The sequence below is a fragment of the Manis javanica genome, chromosome 8 (assembly GCF_040802235.1).
Source record: "Manis javanica isolate MJ-LG chromosome 8, MJ_LKY, whole genome shotgun sequence".
NCBI classification, from domain to species: domain Eukaryota; kingdom Metazoa; phylum Chordata; class Mammalia; order Pholidota; family Manidae; genus Manis; species Manis javanica.
In genome coordinates this window covers 65,862,547-65,882,619 of record NC_133163.1, presented here as the reverse complement: position 1 = coordinate 65,882,619, position 20,073 = coordinate 65,862,547, and the positions used below count along the sequence as shown (strand labels likewise).

General features: G+C 41.0%; 1 protein-coding gene across 2 annotated transcripts in view; it reads left to right on the top strand.

Annotated features, from left to right (window-relative positions):
* The first annotated feature begins 225 nt into the window (after positions 1-225).
* AKAP6 (A-kinase anchoring protein 6) overlaps positions 226-20,073 on the top strand; it is a 627,130-nt gene continuing 607,282 nt past the window's right edge. For both annotated transcript variants that reach the window (XM_036999333.2, XM_073211384.1), the window contains exon 1: positions 226-451. The gene's annotated coding sequence lies outside the window, so the exon portion shown is untranslated. The remainder of the gene's footprint in view (positions 452-20,073) is intronic.

The following is a 20,073-nucleotide window of genomic DNA, read 5'->3' as shown; positions in this document are numbered from 1 at the left end:
CTCTGGCTCCTTTCTACTTACGGCGATCAAATTGCGTGCCTTCCTGGCGACTTCGGGACGCATAGGGAAATTTTATACGAGGGACCCACCCACAAGGCTTGCAGTTTGGTGCTCTGATCATAGGCTGCTGTGGATCTCTCGGTGTGACATGCAAACGACCATACGGGGAACCTTGGGTAACGGGGCCCATTGCCGGACTGCGAGTCTTCGGAGCTTCGCGCCGGGGCCGCGGAGCATGCTGGGAGCGACGGTCTCGGCGGACGTCCGTGCGCGCTCAGCGCTCCGGAGTTGTCCGCGAGCGAGACGCGCTTTGGCGGGGAGGCCGTCTTGTTGGGAGGGTAGGGCGATAGGATGCCGCAGTTGGGAGTTTGTTGTTTCCCACTTACACTCTCGCTGATGAGTATTTTTTAAAAAGTAACCACCCAGCGATATCACACGTCGAAAAGTTAAGGTAATTCCTTAATATCACCTAAAGTAACTCTACTTTCAAATTTTTTTGATTGTTTAAAGGATGCCTTTTATTGTTGGTTTGTCATAGATATCCAAACAAGGCTCTGTCCCACATTGTGTTTGGTTGCTTGCCTCTTAGTTCTATATTATCCTCACAATACCCTTCACCCACCCGCCATTTCTCTTATGCCTTTGATTTATAGGGGAAAAAGGATATTTGCCCTATGGAAAGTTCTTGTATTTGGCTCATTTCTTACTGATATTTTCATTGTTTATCCTCTGTTTCTTGAAAATTTATAGTTAAATATGAAAGCTTATTTAGATCCTGGTTCAATATTTTTAAGCATGCTTGGTTCATTAGTAGGGTGTGTACTTCCTATTGTGTCTCAGCTTGAGGCGTGAACCAGTGGGTTCAGGTGAGGACGTCAGCCTGACTCCGACATTATAGTGTTTCCCTCAAGTCTTCCACTTAATGATTTTAGAATACAGTGATGAATGTTGCCCAGGGAAGGGGTCTGGTGGTATGCCAGCACTTGGTTGGTTGATTTTTAATCCTTGGCTCATGAACTGTAAGGATGTAAACCCAAGGCCCCTGGTGCCCAAGTTCTGACCCCAGAAGAGAAAATTGAGAGAGTAGGACCAGGAAAAGAAATGAAAGAGGAGTGTCGATGTTTTCTGAGTCTCTGGATCTTTCAGTCCTCTTCATAGTTTGGTTACATGAACTACCAAATGACCTTTCTTACTTAGCTAATTTGAAGTTGCCTTTCTGTCTCCTTTACTTGTAAGAGGCTGTAGCTCTGGGGGAAGCATGTTCCCGGAGCGGGGTGAATAAACCGGTGTGACCAAATCAGTGTAAAGAAAGGTTAGATGGGGAGAAACCTGTTCATTGCTCAGCGTGAGGCCCAGCTCCATTCTTCCCCTCTGGCCACCGTTCTCCCTCCCCATCTCTCCCCTCAGGGCGCGCACTTGCTTCTCCACCTGCCCCTTTCAGGAGAAACCAGACCAGTGACATAACAGAGAGGAGAGAACAGCCTCTCTCCACCCCTTGTCTCAGAGACACTCTTCTTTCATTTCTTTTCCTGGTGTTTTTCTCTCAGTTTTCTCTCTTGGGACACAGAACTTGGACACCAGGAGCCTTGGGTTTACATCCTTATAGTTCATGAGCTAAGGATTAAAATATTCTAGACTAGTCCAACCATCTTCTGAGGTCAAGGCCATGGCTCTTTCCAGTGCACCACTTGTAGTATTACAAGGTCATACTATTTGAAACAGGTTACAAAAATAGAATGAAGACTTCAAGCCCATCATTTTACAACCACATTCTTGAGTTCTACTCATTGCAGTGCAACAACAGGATAGCACAAACTGATAAGTGAAAAGTCTACCTTACACTTTTTATTCACAGAAAGGGGACATTCAGTGATGTGATGTAATTGAAACAGGCAAACACCACAAGGCATTTACTCATCAGGAATTTTTCTCTAATTAAAAAGAAGAAGAAACTCAACCCAAATCCTCCCATCCTCTTGAGCAGGGAACAGATGAGTCACTTAGAACCACAGCTTCAGTGACCAGCTTTACTTGTTGTGAAACTGGTGAATTCCATGTGGGGGATGGAGTGTATCAACCTGGGCTGCAGGTTGTAGTCACCAGGAGAGCTTTTTTTAAAAAAAGTGAAAGAGACTATCAGGGATGAGTTTCCTTAATTTCTTGTCTTTAGTACAAATGTACCCATATTTACACCCATCCTTCTTTCCTGTCTTTTGGTTTCAGGGGAGAAGTGGCCCTTGTATGAGAAAAACCTGTGCCCAGGTGGGCAACTACAGTGCTAGCCCCTGAAAGTTCTGATTTAATTGTTCTCTGTTTCTCTGTGTCTCTCTGTTTTGAGCTCTCAGCCTTCACAGATCTGCGTCAGGCTTGTCACCCCCTTTTTTTCCTCCCTCCCATCTCCATTCTTCTCCATCTGACATGCTGCACATCAAGTGAAGCTTGTCTGAGTTCCCTACCAGGCCCCTTCCTTTGTTGCTCCCTCCCTTTATGGCCATACCCCATTCCCTCATGTTCCTCCCATTAGTTCCCCAGGACTTCCCCTAAATGTCCCGCCTAGAAAGAACTCCAGGGATTTTTCAAAACTCACCAGTCTTGGGTTTTATTTCTTCAGGCCTTTTAGCTAACCTCATAAACTAAAATGTACTAGAACACTATTTTCCAAACTTGCTTAGTGATAGATTCCCAGACCCAACTCCTTACATCTCTGGAGGATTCACCTGTGCCAAGGCATTTAAGGGATGATCTGGTGAATCTCCCAGATGACCTATCTGTATTTTTGCAGGCTACTTTTAGTGAAATAATAAAGTTACTGTGGCAAGTCTGGTGTGAGATAGTATTGTGCTTGGGGCTCTTTCACAGCAACAAGTTCCTTTAATTTGTAGCAGATAACCTCATGTTCTGCTTCTCTGAAAAAAAAAAAGTGAAAGAGACTATCAGGGATGAGCTTCCTTTATTTCTTGTCTTTAGTACAAATGTACCTATATTTACACTCATCCTTATTTCCTGTCTTTTGGTTTCAGAGGAGAGGTGTCCCTTGTATGAGAAAAAATTGTGCCCAGGTGGGCAACTACATTATATAGACTCTAGAGAATATACTCCAGGGTTATCTGATTCCAATTCTAAGGAAACTATCTTACAACTCTGTAAATTGTGTTTCTAGAGATGCAAAATCTGTCCTGACCAGCAGAGTCAACTGACTTCTCTCTACCACTGTGAAGGAACCTAGTTTTGTTTCCACTTGAACATTCATTTTAACATTCCTCTACTCCATATAATTTGTAATTTTTTATTTCTTTGAGCTGGTTACACCATCTATCTTGTTCCCTCATAATTAATGAATTCCATAAAATCTTTCTTTATGAGAGGCATAATTTTTATCTTTCAAGAAAAATTGTCTTTTAACAATTTGGAGGTCTACTGAGATGCCCAGTGGGTTCACCTAACAAAATCAGGTATACTTTTCACCAATTAAGTATAGCTCATGTGCTGCTTAAAGCTCAGACACATCTTTTTTTGGCTCTCAAAATGGCAGAATTTTGCCGACTTCCATTTTTCTAATTTGAATGTGGTCTTCTGTTAATTTTGTGATTTGTTTTGTCTACAGCAATGAGTCCTTGCCTGCTCTTTGTAGCACATTGATTGGGAATTGGTTTTGATCTGATCATTTGGTGAGTTCTGTGAATGGTTAGTGATTTGTAAAGATCTAGTCTGTTGTGTGAAAGACAGCTAGTTTTGCATGAAAGAGAAACTAGTTTGGTAGTCTTGTTTGTCTATTGGTTTGTTTGGGTTCAGATCAATTAAGAATGTTGTGTGCCACGAAGAAAAGTAGCTCTTGATTTCTGATAGTAAAAACATCTATGTCTTCTCTGATTTATCAATGTTATATATAAGACAAGTGTACATTTTTGTTATACTTCGGTTTTTTTTAACTTATACAAGTTTGCTGATCAAATAAGCTAACATTAATTCTACTTAATACTTGCTTATGAAAGATGTAAATTTGTGTTTAACCAAATTGAATCCTTAGTCCAATGAACTTTATTTTATTACTAATCATGTTCTGTGTTAGTCAGAATGGTGCCTGACCCCCACACTCTTCGACCTAAGATGACGACTGTTAAGTTTTGGTTTCCTGAGATTAGGTTCAACTTCCCACTCATGACACAGAAAACTCTGTGACACAGACTAATAAAGTCCCGCCAGCTGACCCCAACGATTTCATAACCAATCAGCTCATGCCAAGTGTCTTAATAGGATGTATAAGCCAAAACCCCCCAGCCTACGCTGCTGCTCTCTCACTCTCACGGGCAGCCACCTTGCCACTGCTAAATAAATCTCTTGGTTGGACATTTGTTTCTCGGTGTGGTTGTCTCTTCCCCTAAGGAATTCGGCAGTGTTTTATGGGTGTCATGACTTGGATGGGACTCCCCCACCAGGAGTGGGACACCCATTCATTAGAGGATGAGACCGCTTGAGACCTCCCTGAGATAGTGGCCAGCCTGCACCCATCCTCTCGATCAACTTCCTTTCATCCACCATTGCCTTTGAGATCAGTGAGTTCCCTAATCCTGAATCCCTGAACCTCAAGGGTTGCAAAATGGGAAGCTGACCGTTGATCGTTTGGCACTTCCTGGGGCCACCCGTGAGGAAAGAAGACACACCACTCAGACCTTTATGGTCCCGGTGGTCCTCGAGGGACTCTCATCAGTCCCAGGGCTCGGCCGGCGGTAAGACAAGACCCTTTCCTCTCCCTCTCACTTGACCTGGGTCTCACCTTTTCTCCTGCTCTCCAAAAACCCTGGTGCTGGAGACCCATCAGGGTCCCTTGGCTATTGGGACTTGGTGACGACTGACTCCCATAGCCCGAGATCTCACCTGATATTTGACCTGAGCGGGGACGCTCCTCTAGTCAATATATCAACACCCTTATATCCACATGGGGGAGCGTCTTCTCTGCTGGACGACTCCCCACTAAGATGTCTTTTAGACAATTTAAATACTCTTAGCCTAACTCCAAACATCAGGCCCAAAAAATTCATCAAACTTTGTACCCAAGATTGGCCCACTTACCTGTTAGATAACCAAAATAAGTGGCCCCCACATGGGTCCTTAGATCCCATCCTCCTGCGAGATCTTTACAACTATTGTGAGCAATCGAGAAAATGGGTAAAGATTCCTTATGTTCAGGCTTTCTCCCTCCTCCGATGTAATAGTTCCTTATGCACAAATTGTAACCCAAAACATGTCCTACTAGCATATAGACCCCCCTCAGCCACCCCTTCTTCCCCTGCGGTGTTTGACCCAGCGGACAAGCCACCTCCCTACAGACAACAGGCTCCACAACCCCCCACTCCTCCAATCTCAGCACCACCCTCAGCACCAACTCCACCGGTACCAGCTCCTCCTACTCCCTCTTCTCCTCCTTCTCCCTCTGCTCCTACCCCCACCTCCCCTTCTTTCAGTCCTCCCGCCACTCGCTCCCGCACCCAATCTACTCACTTGCCGAAGGTTATAGCTCCTCTTCGGGAGGTGGCCAGAACTGAAGGAATAGTCCATGTTCATGTTCCCTTCTCTGTGGCAGACGTCTCCCAAATTGAAAAGCGTCTAGGCTCCTATACCACCAATTCAACCTCATACATCAAAGAATTTCAGTATTTACTCCACGCATACAGCTTAACATACCATGACATCTATATGATCCTTTCCAATACACTGCTCCCAGAAGAGCACAGGTGAGTATGGGAACAAGCTCGTACATACACTGATGAAGTTCATCAAACTACCCCTGCACATCCAATAGGGGCAGAGGCTGTTCCAGACCAAGATCCTAACTGGGATTACAACACTCCTGGTGGACTGGTCCTCCGGGATCAATTCTCCACCTGCCTAGTCATGGGACTTAAATGAGCTGTGCAAAAGGCAGTCAATTTTGAAAAACTACAGGAAATCATTCAAGAAAAACACACAAACCCCTCCACTTTTCTGGATAGACTGACTAAAGCCCTTCAGCAATACACCAACCTCAATCCAGAAACCCCTGATGGCTGACAACTCCTCATGACCTATTTCTTTTCCCAGAGTTACCCCGACATAAGGGCTAAGTTAAAAAAATTGGGGAGAGAGCCTCTTACTCCCCAAACTGAGGTTTTAGCCACAGCTTTTAAGGTCTATCATAATAGAGACGAAAAAGCTAAATGGCAAAAGTACCAGAATTTAGCACAAGCCCTAAGAGACCCCAGCCCATCCACTGTGACAGGACAACGAGGAGGACATCCTCCACCAAAAATGCCTCCAGGACCCAGTTTTAAGTGCAGGATGGAAGGACATTGGGCACGCGCGTGCCCCAATCCCAGGCCACCACCAGTGCTGTGTCCCAAGTGCTATTCCAGAGGTCATTGGTTGGTAGATTGCCCCAGCACCCGCAGGGGAGCTGGATCAAACTCCAGCCCAAACCCAGGCCTCTTGGGCCTGGCATCAGATGACTGACGAGGCCTTGGGAATCCCCTCCTGATAAATGTCATCACCTCCCAGGAGCCCAAGGTAACCATTCTGGTGGATGGACATCCCATTAACTTCCTCTTAGACACGGGCGCCATGTTCTCAGAACTGAGGGAGTTTTGGGGACCTACCTCTCCATCTAAATCCCCTATTGTCAGGGTGGGGAGCCAAACAATATTTCCAAAAAAGACCCCCATACTTTCCTGCTCATTCTCTGGTCACCCCTTCTCCCACACATTCCTAGTCATGTCCCAATGCCCTGTTCCCTTGTTAGGATGAGACATGTTATCAAAATTCCAAGCTTCCATTTAATTTAGCCTCGCTCCTTCCCTTATCATTCTTGCAGAAGCTATCGAGCCAACACCCAATCAAAGCCGTTCCATCCCCTCCATCAGTGAACCCCCCAGTTTGGAACACAACTACCCCCTCATTAGCAAAATGCATGCCTGTTAAAATTCACCTAAAAGACCCCCTACACTTTCCTTGCCAACCCCAATATCCTCTGCCCACCACTAACCTTCTAGGGCTTCAGCCAATCATTGCACATTTACATAAGAAGGGACTCATTAGGTCCACACATTCTCCCTATAATACCCCCATTTTAGCTCTAAAAAAGCCTAATAGCTCTTTTTGCTTAGTGCAAGATTTAGGACTCATAAATACCACAGTCAAACCTATCCACCCACTAGTACCAAACCCATATACAATACTGTCCTCCATACCCAACTCTTCCCTCTATTTTTCAGTTATTGATCTCAAAGATGCTTTCTTCACCATCCCTTTATTCCCCGAATCTCAAGACACCTTTGCTTTTACCTGGACTGACCCCCACACACACCAGTCCCAATGATTCTCTTGGACAGTACTCCCCCAGGGTTTCAGAGATAGCCCGCACATATTTGGACAAGCCCTAGCAAATGACCTTAAGGAGCTAACACTCTCCCAGTCCACACTCCTCCAATACGTTGATGATCTCCTTCTGTGCAGCCCCTCTCTTCAAGTCTCTGAGGCTGATACCATTACCCTTCTTAACTTTCTTTCTGAAAAAGGATACCAGGTCTCACCACATAAAGTTCAGTTGTCTCAATAAACAGTCACATACTTAGGAGTCCAACTATCACATGGCTCCAAGGCCATCACTCTAGACTGATAAAAACTGATTCAACAATTACCCACCCCAAAAACAAAGGAAGAAATACTCTCATTCCTAGCTCTAGCAGGGTACTTTTGAGCCTGGGTTCCCAACTTATCCCTCCTAGCTGCTCACCTTTATAGCTTAACAAAAGGAGACTCAAGGGAACCCCTACTCAACTCTGCCAAGATTCCCTTCTTAAAGCTCCAACAAGCTCTTCTCCAAGCTCCTGCCCTTCACTTAGCAGACATACAACAACCTTTTACTCTGTACATACATGAAAACAAAGGACTGGCCTTAGGAGTCTCAGGACAAATGAAGGTCCCACTTTTGGTCCTGTAGCCTATCTCTCCAAAAAGCTAGACCCTACAGTTCAAGGATGGGCTCCCTGTCTAAGACCCTTGGCAGCAGCATATGTCCTAATCCAGGAGGCAAAAAAACTCACTTTTGGAGGCGTGATCACAATCTTATCACCCCATTACTTAAAGGACCTCATAACATATAAGGGATTAAAGACCCTCCCCCACTGCCAAATCCTTTCGCTCCTCGTCTCCTTTCTGCATGATTCTTCTACCTCCTTTCAGGCCTGCTCATCCCTAAATCCTGCTACATTACTCCCTGTTACGCAAGACTTGCCCTTCCATCACTGTATTGAAACCCTCGAAGACCTCTTCCCATGTCCCTCCCATATGAAAGAGGGACCCCTAGAAAATCCTACTCATGTTTGGTTCACTGATGGCAGTTCTCTTCTAATGAATGGGGAATGGTGGGCAGGATATGCCTTTGTTTCCCTAACTGAAACCATTGAAGCAAAATCTCTGCCACAAAACACAACCAACCAACAGGCCGGACTCTTTGCAGTCAAGCGTGCCTTTGAACTAGCCACTGATTGCTCCCTGACACTTTACACTGATTCCAAGTATGCTATCCATACCCTTCTTTCTCACTCAGCAATCTGGAAAGAAAGGGGACTATTAACTACCAAAGACACCTCCGTTACCAATCCTAAACTTATCACGGACCTCCTCCATGCCTCTCCCCTCCCTCGTGAGATAGGAATCGTTCACTGCTGCTCACACCAATCCGACTCATCCCCAATAACAATAGGCAACTCTGAAGCAGACCAGGCTGCAAGACAGGCTGCTATGTCAGAAAACCCAACCATTGCTCTAGCCATTCCCCACTGCTCTTCCAATATTCCTGATAATTTCCCTGCCAAACATGACCTCTTTTCCTACTTACACTCTCTATTTCACACCAGCCCACAAAATTTAAAAATGTTTCTCAACTCCTTCTTTCCTCTAACTGCCAAAGACCTCAAGTACATCCAACAGCTAACCACTGACTGTTGTATCTGCCAAAGAACTAATCCTAACACCCCTTTGAAACCCAGCTCTTTTCCAACTCATCAGGCTAGAGGACATATCCCAGGAGCAGGCTGGGAGCTTGACTGTACTAACATGCCCAGAGTCCAAAAACACATTTATCTTCTGGTGCTTGTGGACACATTCTTGGGATGGGTTGAGGCCTTCCCCACTTCAAACAAGAGGGCTTCCACCATCGCTTCAATTCTTCTCTCAGATATAATCCCGAGATTTGGAATGCCCACCTCATTTCAATCGGACAACGGCCCAGAATTTGTTTCCCACATTACACAAAGAATTGCAGGAGCTCTCAACATCCCATGGCATTTCCATATTCCTTATAATCCCAAAACGTCAGGAAAAGTTGAACATACCAATCGAACACTAAAAAATATTCTGACCAAACTCTCTCTAGAATTACATACTGATTAGATCAAACTCCTTCCTCTAGCTCTGTTCCATCTTCAAGTACTCCCCAAAACCCTTCATTATTATCCCCTTTAGAGGTCATGTATGGTAGACCTCCACTGCCCCCCAGAATAAGTCCTTCCCTTCACCTTCTCCCTGAACACTTTTCTTACCCCCTTCTTTCTTTCATTCGCTCCCAGCTCTGGAGACATCAAGAGGCCCTATTACCCGATCCCCTGAGGTCTCACATCTCTTTTCCCCGGACTCCGAGTGACTGGGTATACTTCTTTCCTCCATCCATAGACTCCATTCCCTTAACCCCAAAATGGAAAGGACCTCTAAAAATCATTCTCTACACCTCTACTGCCGCTTGATTAGAGGAGTTCCCTGGAAAATTAACCCTGTGGATTCATATCTCCAGGTTGAAACTGGCCAGACCTCTGGGAGACAGCTCAGGAGAAAAAGCCTCAAACCCTACTCCTCCATGCTTCACCTGCACCCCCTGCACAACAGACCCCCTAAAACTCTGCCTCTCCTGTCTAAAGTTCCCCCCCACCATTCCCGAGAATGGATCTTAGCATCCCCACCTTATTCACTCTTACCCTCTGCTTCCTTACTCCCTTTGCCAATACATCATATGTTTGGAGATTCAAATTGAGGGAGACATATACAAAAAAAAAAAAAAAAACCACAAAAAACACTGCCCTGGCAGCCACAGCTGATTGTCCCACCACAGGCTGTGCTTATACCATTACGATTTCCCCACACAACTCTGAGTTGATACAACCAGCCACTCGGCCCTACCTATGTTTCACCTTCAACCAGACAAAAGAATCCTGTCACAACTGGGGGGCTGCCCTTACTGGTCGTGCAAAATACGTGATGCATACAACAGTGCAGGAATGTTCAAATTCAACTTCAACACAAAAACCTACACATTAACAATTTCTGACCCATGGAATTCCCGATGGGCAACCGGAGTGACAGGAAAATTCTATTCCAATGGATACTCATCTCACCCCTCCGGGGAGTTTAGTTTAAGTAGAGAGTATGTCTCCATTACTATCCAGCACTCCCAACTATCATCCAGCATACAACACTCTGAGCAAATACTTGTTAGTCAGCTAGAAAGCCCAGACCTCGACTCTCCCCCCTCAGATCCCTCCTCGTTCCCTTCACTCTACTCTTGGTATGTATCATACAAAACACTCTTGCCTTCTTAAACCTCACAACCGCCACCCTAAAGCCAACCCACTGTTTCCTTTGTGCCTCTTTAGCTTGGCCCTTATTAGCTGCAGTCACTCTTAACATCACAAATTATACCTTCTTGACCTCAGGAACCCCTTTCACCCCAATTACCAATGTTCCCTTATGGGAACCAGAAGCAGACAATATCTCACTCCTCTTACATGCGTGCATTTTTCCAAACTCCCTTACTAATGTCTCTCTAGGGAGAGGCAATTGTGCTTATAACCAAACCATCTCTACAACCTCCTATTGGTGACCGGGAGACTTTCTCTGGTGTAATGGCGCTCTCTCAAACCAAATTCTACCCAATCACTCAGATCCTTGTTTTCTTGTCACTATTGTCCCTCAACTAACATTATACAGTAGCTCCCAAGTACAATGGTTGCTTCCTTACTCCAGAACCCGCTGAGTGGCCTTTCTTCCCATTATGGTCGGGATATCCCTCTCCACTTCTGCAGCAGGAATGGGCCTCTCAGGAGGAGCCATATGACACTCCCTATGAGCAGTAGATGACCTTAATGCCAAGCTACAAACTGCTTTAGATTCCACCACTGAATCCCTGCCCTTACTACAGAGAGAAGTTACATCTCTAGCCCAAGTGACCCTTCAAAACCGGCAGGCCCTAGATCTTCTAACCACTGAAAAGGGATGGACTTGCCTCTTCCTTAAAGAAGAATGCTGTTATTATGTCAATGAGTCAGGACTAGTGGAAGAAAACATACATAGACTGGCTGATCTTGCAGAAAGTCTAAAAAGGTCCCCTGCAAAGGCTAGCATAATGGGACTCTTCCAGTCCTTTCTCTTCACTTGGATCCTACCTGTCCTCGGTCCTTCACTCATGACCTTTCTTTTCTGTACCTTCCTGCCCTGCAAAATTAAATTCATTCAAAATTAGATCATCAAAATTTCTAACCAGACTTTCAACCAGCTCCTCCTTAGGGACTACCAGTTGCTCAGATGAGTGCTGAAATTCCTTAAAGTGATACGGGAAGATAGCTGGCTCCTTCCAGACATCCAACACACCAGTGATTGGTCTAGGGACTGTTCCATCTCTGGATCAAGGGAACATTTCTTGAGTTCTCCGAGGAAGAGATCTTCACCTTTGAGGCCTGGGTGTATGCCATCATGAAACTGACAGCCCCCACCTTGTTTCATCATAGCTCTTCCCTTTTGCACTCCCCCCATCACCGCCCCCTTCCAGCAGGAAGTAGTCAGAGAAATCAACAACATCCCTTCTCCCATACTAAATAAAAAAGGGAGGAATGTTAGTCAAAATAGTGCCTGACCCCCACACTCTTCAACCTAAGATGGCGACCATTAAGTTTTGGTTTCTCGAGATTAGGTTCAGCTTCCCGCTCATGACACAGAAAACTCTGTGACGCAGACTAATAAAGTCCCATCAGCTAACCCCAACGATTCCATAACCAATCAGCTCGTGCTAAGTGCCTTAATAGGGTATATAAGCCAAAGCTCCCCAGCCTGCACTGCTGCTCTCTCACTCTCACATGCGGCCACCTTGCCACTGCTAAGTAAATCTCTTGGTTGGATATTCGCTTCTCGGTGTGGTTGTCTCTTCCCCTAAGGAATTTGGCGGTCTTTTATTCTGTAGTATGTCAGCTTGAAGATAAATTTCCAAGATCTAGGTAACTTAAAATCTTGGATTGGGCTTATTAAATTTAACATTGTGTTAATTAATGGAAAATCACTGGATATGTAGATCACTAGCCCAAGTAAGATACCTTCTAAGTAAGATTAAATGCTGAAGTATTAATTATTAAGCATAATTTTAACTTTCTTTGCTTCTTATCTTTATATACTATGGAAGGACTCTATCTTTGGGTCATGTTAATAAACATGTTCATTTTTGCTGGTTTGTGAAGTTGTATGAGATATTAGCAACTATAGAAAAATTGTGTAATATGAATTCATGAGCTCTGCATCTGATAAAATGCTGGGGTATGACAGCTCATATTATCCACCTCCAGTTCTCTTGGCAAAGTAGGAGTTATTTTGGTTGAGTTATAATTATTATATATAGTTGAGACTACACTGAGAAGCAATAGTTTCAGAGAAATTTAACTGTATATGCTTCTGTTTTTTTTCAAGGAAAAACTAGTTTTGTCCCAAAGCAGCAGTATGAAGGTTTTCAAAAGATAACCTTACTTTTCTTTTAATCTCTCTAATGTTTGTAAGGAGGTCTCCTCTGGCATTCTTCATGCTGACAAGTTAGATCAAGCAAATAAGACAGAAAACACTATTGGGCTAGAATTTTATCAATTTTATTGTATTTGCAAAAAAAACCCGTTTTTTTTCTATTTCTTGTTCATTTCTATGCCACTGATTTCTGCTCTTTGTTATTTCCTTCCTTCTATTTACTTTAGGTTTAATTTGCTCTTCTTTCTCTAGTTTCTTAAAGTAGAAATTTAGAGTATTAATTTTAGACCGTTCTTCTTTTCTAATAGAAGCATTTAAAGGCAAAATATTGCCTCTTGGTAATGTTAGCTATTTTAGTGTACCCCACAGATTTTAATGTGCTGTGTTTGTATTTACATTTGGTTCAGGATATTTACTTTCCCTTTTTCTTTTTTCCCCTTTGTCATGTGGATTATTTACATGCTTATTTTTAGTTTTCAAATATTTGTGGGATTTTATAGGAATCCTTGTATTCTTTTTCTAATTTCATTCCCTTGTGGTATGATTTCAGTTATTTCATATTTATTTTCACTTGCTTTGTAGTCCAGGAAATGATATGCCTAGTGAATGTTCCAATATGCACAGAAAAAGATGTGCAAATGTTGGCTGGAGTGTTCTATAGATACTAATAGAAAGTTAGTTGATAATGTTGTTTGAATCATGTATATCCTTACTGGTTTTTTATACTTCTTCCATCAGTTATTGAGAAAAGACTGTTGAAATTTCTAGCTGTAATTATGGAGTTCTCTATTTGGCTTTTCATTTCTAACTGTTTTTGCTTCATATATTTTGAAGCTCTGTTAGATATGTACACATTTAGAATTACTATGTCTTCTTGAGAAATTATCCCAGTATCATTATGAAATGTTCCTCAACTATCACAATGACCAAAATTAATCAAATGGGATTTTGATAATTTATAAAAACATTTTAACTAGAAATACAACTTGTATTTTACCAAAGCCACATCCCCTTTTCCTGCTTTGATTTTTTTCTATGGCAACCATTTCTGCCACACAGTTGTTTTCTGTCTTACCCCCAGTAGAATAAAACTTCCAAAGAGCAAGACTTCATCTGTTTTGTTACTGTTGTGTCTCAACTACCTGTCAAAATGACCTCACTAAATACTTTCTGAATTAATTCATGTATGAAAGGCTGTAAGAACATACTATCTCCATGACTCAGCTCCACTTACTCCCTGGTAAGATGGCCTCTGCTCACACAGGGGCTATCTCAGAAGGAACCTGTACTCCTTACTGTGCTCTCACATTACCATGCAGCACAGCTAGCACTGCAGACCAATGCTGTCTTGGGTTCTTAGGGTCTCAGGAAGATGTTGGTTACATGATTCTTTGTTGTAACCTTCTCTTAATATTTCAGCCATTTCTAGTCTAGCTAGGATTTAGTGCTGAATCATTCCAGAATGGTGAGTTTGAGTGACAGACACCCAGACGCTGGCCCCTCACCCTGGACTCCTGGTACTAACCTGAACTCACTCCTTCAGGAGGCTGTTCAGGCCCTTATATAATATGGACTCTTTGGGCCAGCCTCACTGCTTCTGGGAGTGGCTTTATGTGTCCCTGAATTATAAGGTGAGTAGGAGTTTGCTTCTTATACCAAGATTCTAGCTTTTTAAAACATTTCACATCTCCTTATCTATACTGTGGTTTCTCTTGCCCCACCAGCTCTGTTCATTCACACAGCTGAAGGTTTTGGTTTTCTTGGGAAATTTAAGCTTCAAGTCCACCAGAGAAACTGAGGCTGTCCCCACTGTAATATTTGATAATGCAAAATGCAAGTAAAACATTTGTCAATAAAATCTATTTCTCTCATATTAATTTCTAAACATGGAAAAAGCTCTTCTTAATTAATTGTTAATTAATTGTTTTGGATATCATGGAAAGATGCATGGGTTTGATGGTCAGAGTTTGAATCCAAACCCCACCCCTTGGACAACCCACACCCTCTTGTTATAAATAGGGATAATAATAACATCTGCACCACTTGCCTCTGAGGGATGAGGAAGGATCTGTGAGAAATGCCTGGGAAGCTGTTGCCCTGAGAAGCTCTTTCAACTTTAAGATTTGTAGTGATTGGTATTTTTAGTGATTAATTCAAGAAGAGCATTTGGGTATGCATCAGAGGTCTTCACTACATCCTGAAGAGCACCTGGCTACAGCTCTTAAACTGGGAGAAATGCAGTCCAGTATCCATTGGCAGTTACTGTGGAAGCTGAGACCATATCTAAAAACCCTGGAAAGGAAACTGTGTAGCTGGGAGGAAAAGCACACTTGGAGTCAGTCACCTTTTCTATTTCTTTTTCAAAAGCTTAAAATATTAGTTACTTGTTTAATCTTAGCACAAAAGCTGCATACATTTGGGTTAAAACATGAGATTACTTGTTCATTACATGAGGAAAATGAGAGAGATAAGATCTATTGTCACTTTGGGGAAGTTAAAGCTTAAAAGTCATACTATGAGTGTCTACTCTGTACCTACTATTAGCCTATTGAATTTTCTTTTTATCTGTGATGCCTATCAGCAGGCTCAAATTGTATTCTTGATTTGCTGGAAGAGTCCAGTGTAATTATTCAGGACCTGAGAGGGGAAAAAAAGCCATGCAAACACCCAATAGTATTCTTGCCAGAAACTTCCTCATCCTTATGATAATGTATAATTAATTCTGCCAAGCTCACAAGCTCCATATTTTTTTCTGTGTCCTTCATTGGCTACACTTTGTCTATGACCCATAACTGTTGAGCCCTCCCCTCCCATCCCTGCCCCACCCAGCCTGGATCCTGCTTTCCTCTTCAGTAACTTTGGGTGAGCTCAGCTGCTTGGGGTTTGGTTTAAGTGTGGGCATTTCATATCATTGGTTCAGTTGGGGACGTACTCCAGTGCGTTCAATATCTCCCATCACATGAACTCATTTTTTTATTTATTTACTTATTTAAAATGTTTTTATTTAGGTATAATTAACATATTGGTTTCAAGTGTACAACATAATGATTGGATATTTGTATGTATATAATGCAAAATGATTACCAAGGTAAGTCTAGACACCACACAAAGTTAACTTTTAGGATTTTCAGGTTTTCTGAAAACTCTTTTCAGTTTTCAAGCATACTGTAAGATATTATTGACTCTAGTCAGCAGCTGTACATTACATCCCCATGATACATTTATGTATTTATTATTCATTTTGTAACTGGTACCTCTTGATTCTCTTTACCCATTTCATCCATCCCTCAACTTCTTCTCCTGTGGCAACCACCATTCTCTTTTGTGTGTATCTTATGATTTTGTTTGTTTACTTGTTTTGCTTTATAGATTCCACGTGTAGGTGAAATCACACAGTATTTGTCTTTCTCCATCTAACTTATTTCACTTAGCATAATTCCATCAAGGGCCATCCATGTTTTTATGGCTGAATAGTATTCCATTCCATTCCACCTTCTTTATTCAGGCATCTATCAGTGTACCCTTAAGTTGTTTCCATATCTTGGCTCTTATAAATAATGCTATGATGAATGTGGGGTACATATATCTTTCCAAATTAGTGTTTTCATTTTCTCTGGATAAATACCTAGAAGTGGAATTACTGGACCAGGAGGTAGTTCTATTTTTCACTTTTTGAGAAACCTCCTTACTGTTCTCCATAGTGGTGGTTCCAGTTTGCATTTCCACCAGCAGTGCCCAGAGGTCCTCTTTTCTTATCTTTGCCAACACTTGCTGTTCTTGTCTTTTTGATAATGGCCAATCTGATAGGTGGGAGGTGATATTTCTTTGTGGTTTTGATTTGCATTTCTCTGATGATTAGTAATGTTGAACATCTTTTGGCCATCTTTATGTCTTCTTTGGAAAAATGTCTGTTCAGATCCTCTGGCCATTAAAAAAATTTTTTTCCTACTGTGTTTTATGATTGTTTGTTTATTTTGGATGTTAACTCCTTGTCAGATATATGATTTGTAAACATTGTCTCCCATTCAGTAGATTGTCTTTTCGTTTTGTTGATGATTTCCTTTGCTGTGCATAAGTGTTTGTTTGAAGTAACCCATGTGTTTATTTTTGCTTTTGTTGCTTTTGCTTTTAGGGTCAGATCCAAAATTCATTGCCAAGATTGATGTTAAGTGCTTACTGCCTATGTTTTCTTGTACAAGTTTTATGGTTTCAAGTCTTTAAACCATTTTGAATTAGTTTTTGAGTTAGTTTTGATGTAAGATAGTGATCTAGTTTCATTGTTTTGCATGTGGCTGTCCAGTTTTCCCAATACCACTTATTGAAGTAACCATCCTGTTCTGCTGTATGTTCTTGCCCACTTCATCATAAATTATTTGACCATAAATGTGTGCATTTTCTTTCTGTGTTTTTAATTCATTCCACTGATTTATGTATCTGTCATTATAACTTCACACTGTTTTGATTACTATAGCTTTGTAGTATAGCTTGAAATCAGGGAGCTTGATGCCTCCAGATTTTTTTTTTCCTGAAGATTGCTCTGGTTATTAAGGCTCTTTGTGGTTCTACAGAAATTTTAGGATGGTTCCTTCTATTTCTGTGAAAAATGTCTTTGGAATTTTGATAGATATTATACTGAATTTGTAGATTGCTTTGGGTAATATGGGCATTTTAACTATATTAATTTTTCCAATCCCTGAGCATGGAATATTTTTCCATTTATTTGTGTTTTCAATTTGTTTCATCAGTGACTTATAGTTTTTAGTGTATAGGTCTTTGACATCCTTGGTTAAATTTATTCCTAGATATTTTATCCTTCTTGATGCAGTTGTAAGTGAGATTGTTTCCTTAATTTCTATTTCTGATAGTTTGTTGTTAGTGTGTAAAAATTTAACTGATTTTGTATATTGTTTTTACATCCTGCCATTTAACTGATTTTGTTTGAGTTTTAAAGTTTTTTTGGTGGTGTCTTTAGGGCTTTCTATATATAAAGTTCTCTAATTTGAAAGTATTGAGAGTTTTACTTATTTATTTCCAATTTGGATGCCTTTCATTTTTATTTTTATGTTTTCCTAATTGCTCTGTCAAAGGCTTCCAATACTATGTTGAATAAAAGTGGGAGAGTGGGCATCCTTATCTTATTCCTGATCTTAGAGGAAAAGCTTTCAGCTTTTCAGTGTTAAATATGATGTTAGCTGTTGTCTTTTCACCTATGGCATTTATTATGCCAAGGTATATTTCCTCTGTATCCACTTTGTTGAAAGTTTTAGTATCATAAATGGGCATTGAATTTTGTGAAATGCTTTTTCAGCATCTATTGAGATGATCATAGGATTTTTATCCTTCATTTTGTTGATGAGTATATTATATTGACTGATTTGTGGTTACTGGTATGTGGCTATATCATCCTTGCATCCCTCCAATAAATCCCACTCGATCATGATGTATGATCATTTTAATGTATTGTTGAATTTGCTTTGCTAATATTTTGTTGACAATTTTTCATCTATGTTCATCAGAGATATTGGCCTGTAATTTCCTTTTTTGTTTGGTTTTGGTATCAGGTCAATGCCGACCTCATAAAATGAGTTTGGAAGTGTTTCCTCCTCTTCAGTTTCTTGGAAGAGCTTGAGAAGGATAGGTATTAAATCTTCTTTGAGTCTGTGGTAGAATTCACCAGGGAAGTCATCTGGTCCTGGACTTTTGTTTGTTGGGAGGTTTTTTTTGTTACTGATTCAATCTCCTTATTAGTAATTGGTCTGTTTAGATTTTCTATTTCTTCCTGATTCATTCTTAGAAGATTATATGATATCTATGAATTTATCCATTTCATAGATAGTTTGGCCAGTTTGTTGGCCTATAATTAATTGTTCATAGTGTGGTCTTTTATGATTCTTCATTTTTCTGTATTATCTGTTATAACTTCTCTTTCATTTCTGATTTTATTTGAGCCTTTTCTCTTTTTTTTCTTGGTGATTCTAGCCAAAGATTAGTTAGTTATTGTTTATCTTTTCAAAGAACCAGCTCTTAATTTCACTGACCTTTTCTGTTGTCTTTTTGGTTTCTGTTTAACTTATTTCCATTTCTGATCTTTATTGTGTGTGTCCTTTTACTAACTCTGGACTTTGTTTCTTCTTTTTCTAGTTCCTTTAGGTGTAGGGTTAACTGAGATTTTTCTTATTTCCTGAGATAGGCCTGTATTCCTACAAGTTTCCTTCTTATAACCACTTTTGCTGCATCCCATAGATTTTGGCATGTTGTATTTCGCTTTTCATTTGTCTAGGTAGTTTTATTTCTCCTTTGATTTCTTTGTTAACCCAATGGTTGTTCAGAAGCATGTTGTTTAATCTCCACAGTTGTGATTTCTTCAGTTTTCTTCTTGTAATTGACTTCAGGTTTCATACCATTGTGGCTGGAGAAGATGTGTGATATGATTTCAATCTTAAATCTATTATTGAAACTTGTTCGGTGACCTATTATGTGATCTATCCTAGAGAATATTCCATTTGCACTTGAGAAGAATGTGTACTCTGCTACTTTTGGATGGAATGCTCTGTGTATAACCTATTAAGTCCACCTGGTCTAATGTGTCATTGAGGCTGATGTTTCCTTATTTATTTTCTGTCTGGATGACCTATCCTTTGATGTATGTGGTGTGTTAGTCCCTAATGTTATTGTATTGCTGTCAATTTCTCCCTTTAGTCAGTTAATATTTGCTTTATTTACTTTGGTGCTCCCGTGTTGACTGAATAGATATTTATAAATATTGTATCTTCTTGTTGCATTGACCTCTTATCATTATCATTATGTAATGCTCTTGTCTTTCACTGCAGTCTTTAAGTCTATTTTGTCTGATATGAGTATAGCCATGCCAGCTTTGTTTTTGTTTCCATTTGCATGGAACATCTTTTTCCCATCCCTTCACTTTCAGTCTGTGTGTGTCCTTACATCTAAAGTGAATCTCTTGCAGGCAGCCTGTGGATGAGCTTTGTTTTTTAATCCATTCAGCCACTCTGTGTCTTGATTGGTGAATTTATTCACATTTAAAGTAATTATTGATAGATATGCACTTATTGCCATTTTGTTAATTGTTTCCTGGCTGTTTTTGTACTTCCTTTTTATTCCTTTCTTCTCTTTCTTCCCTTGTGATTTGATGACTTACTTTATTGTTATGTTTAGATTCCTTTCTCATTTCATTTTATATACCTACTATAGGTTTTTGCTTTGTGGTTATCATGAGGTTCACATATAACATACTATGTTTATAAGTAT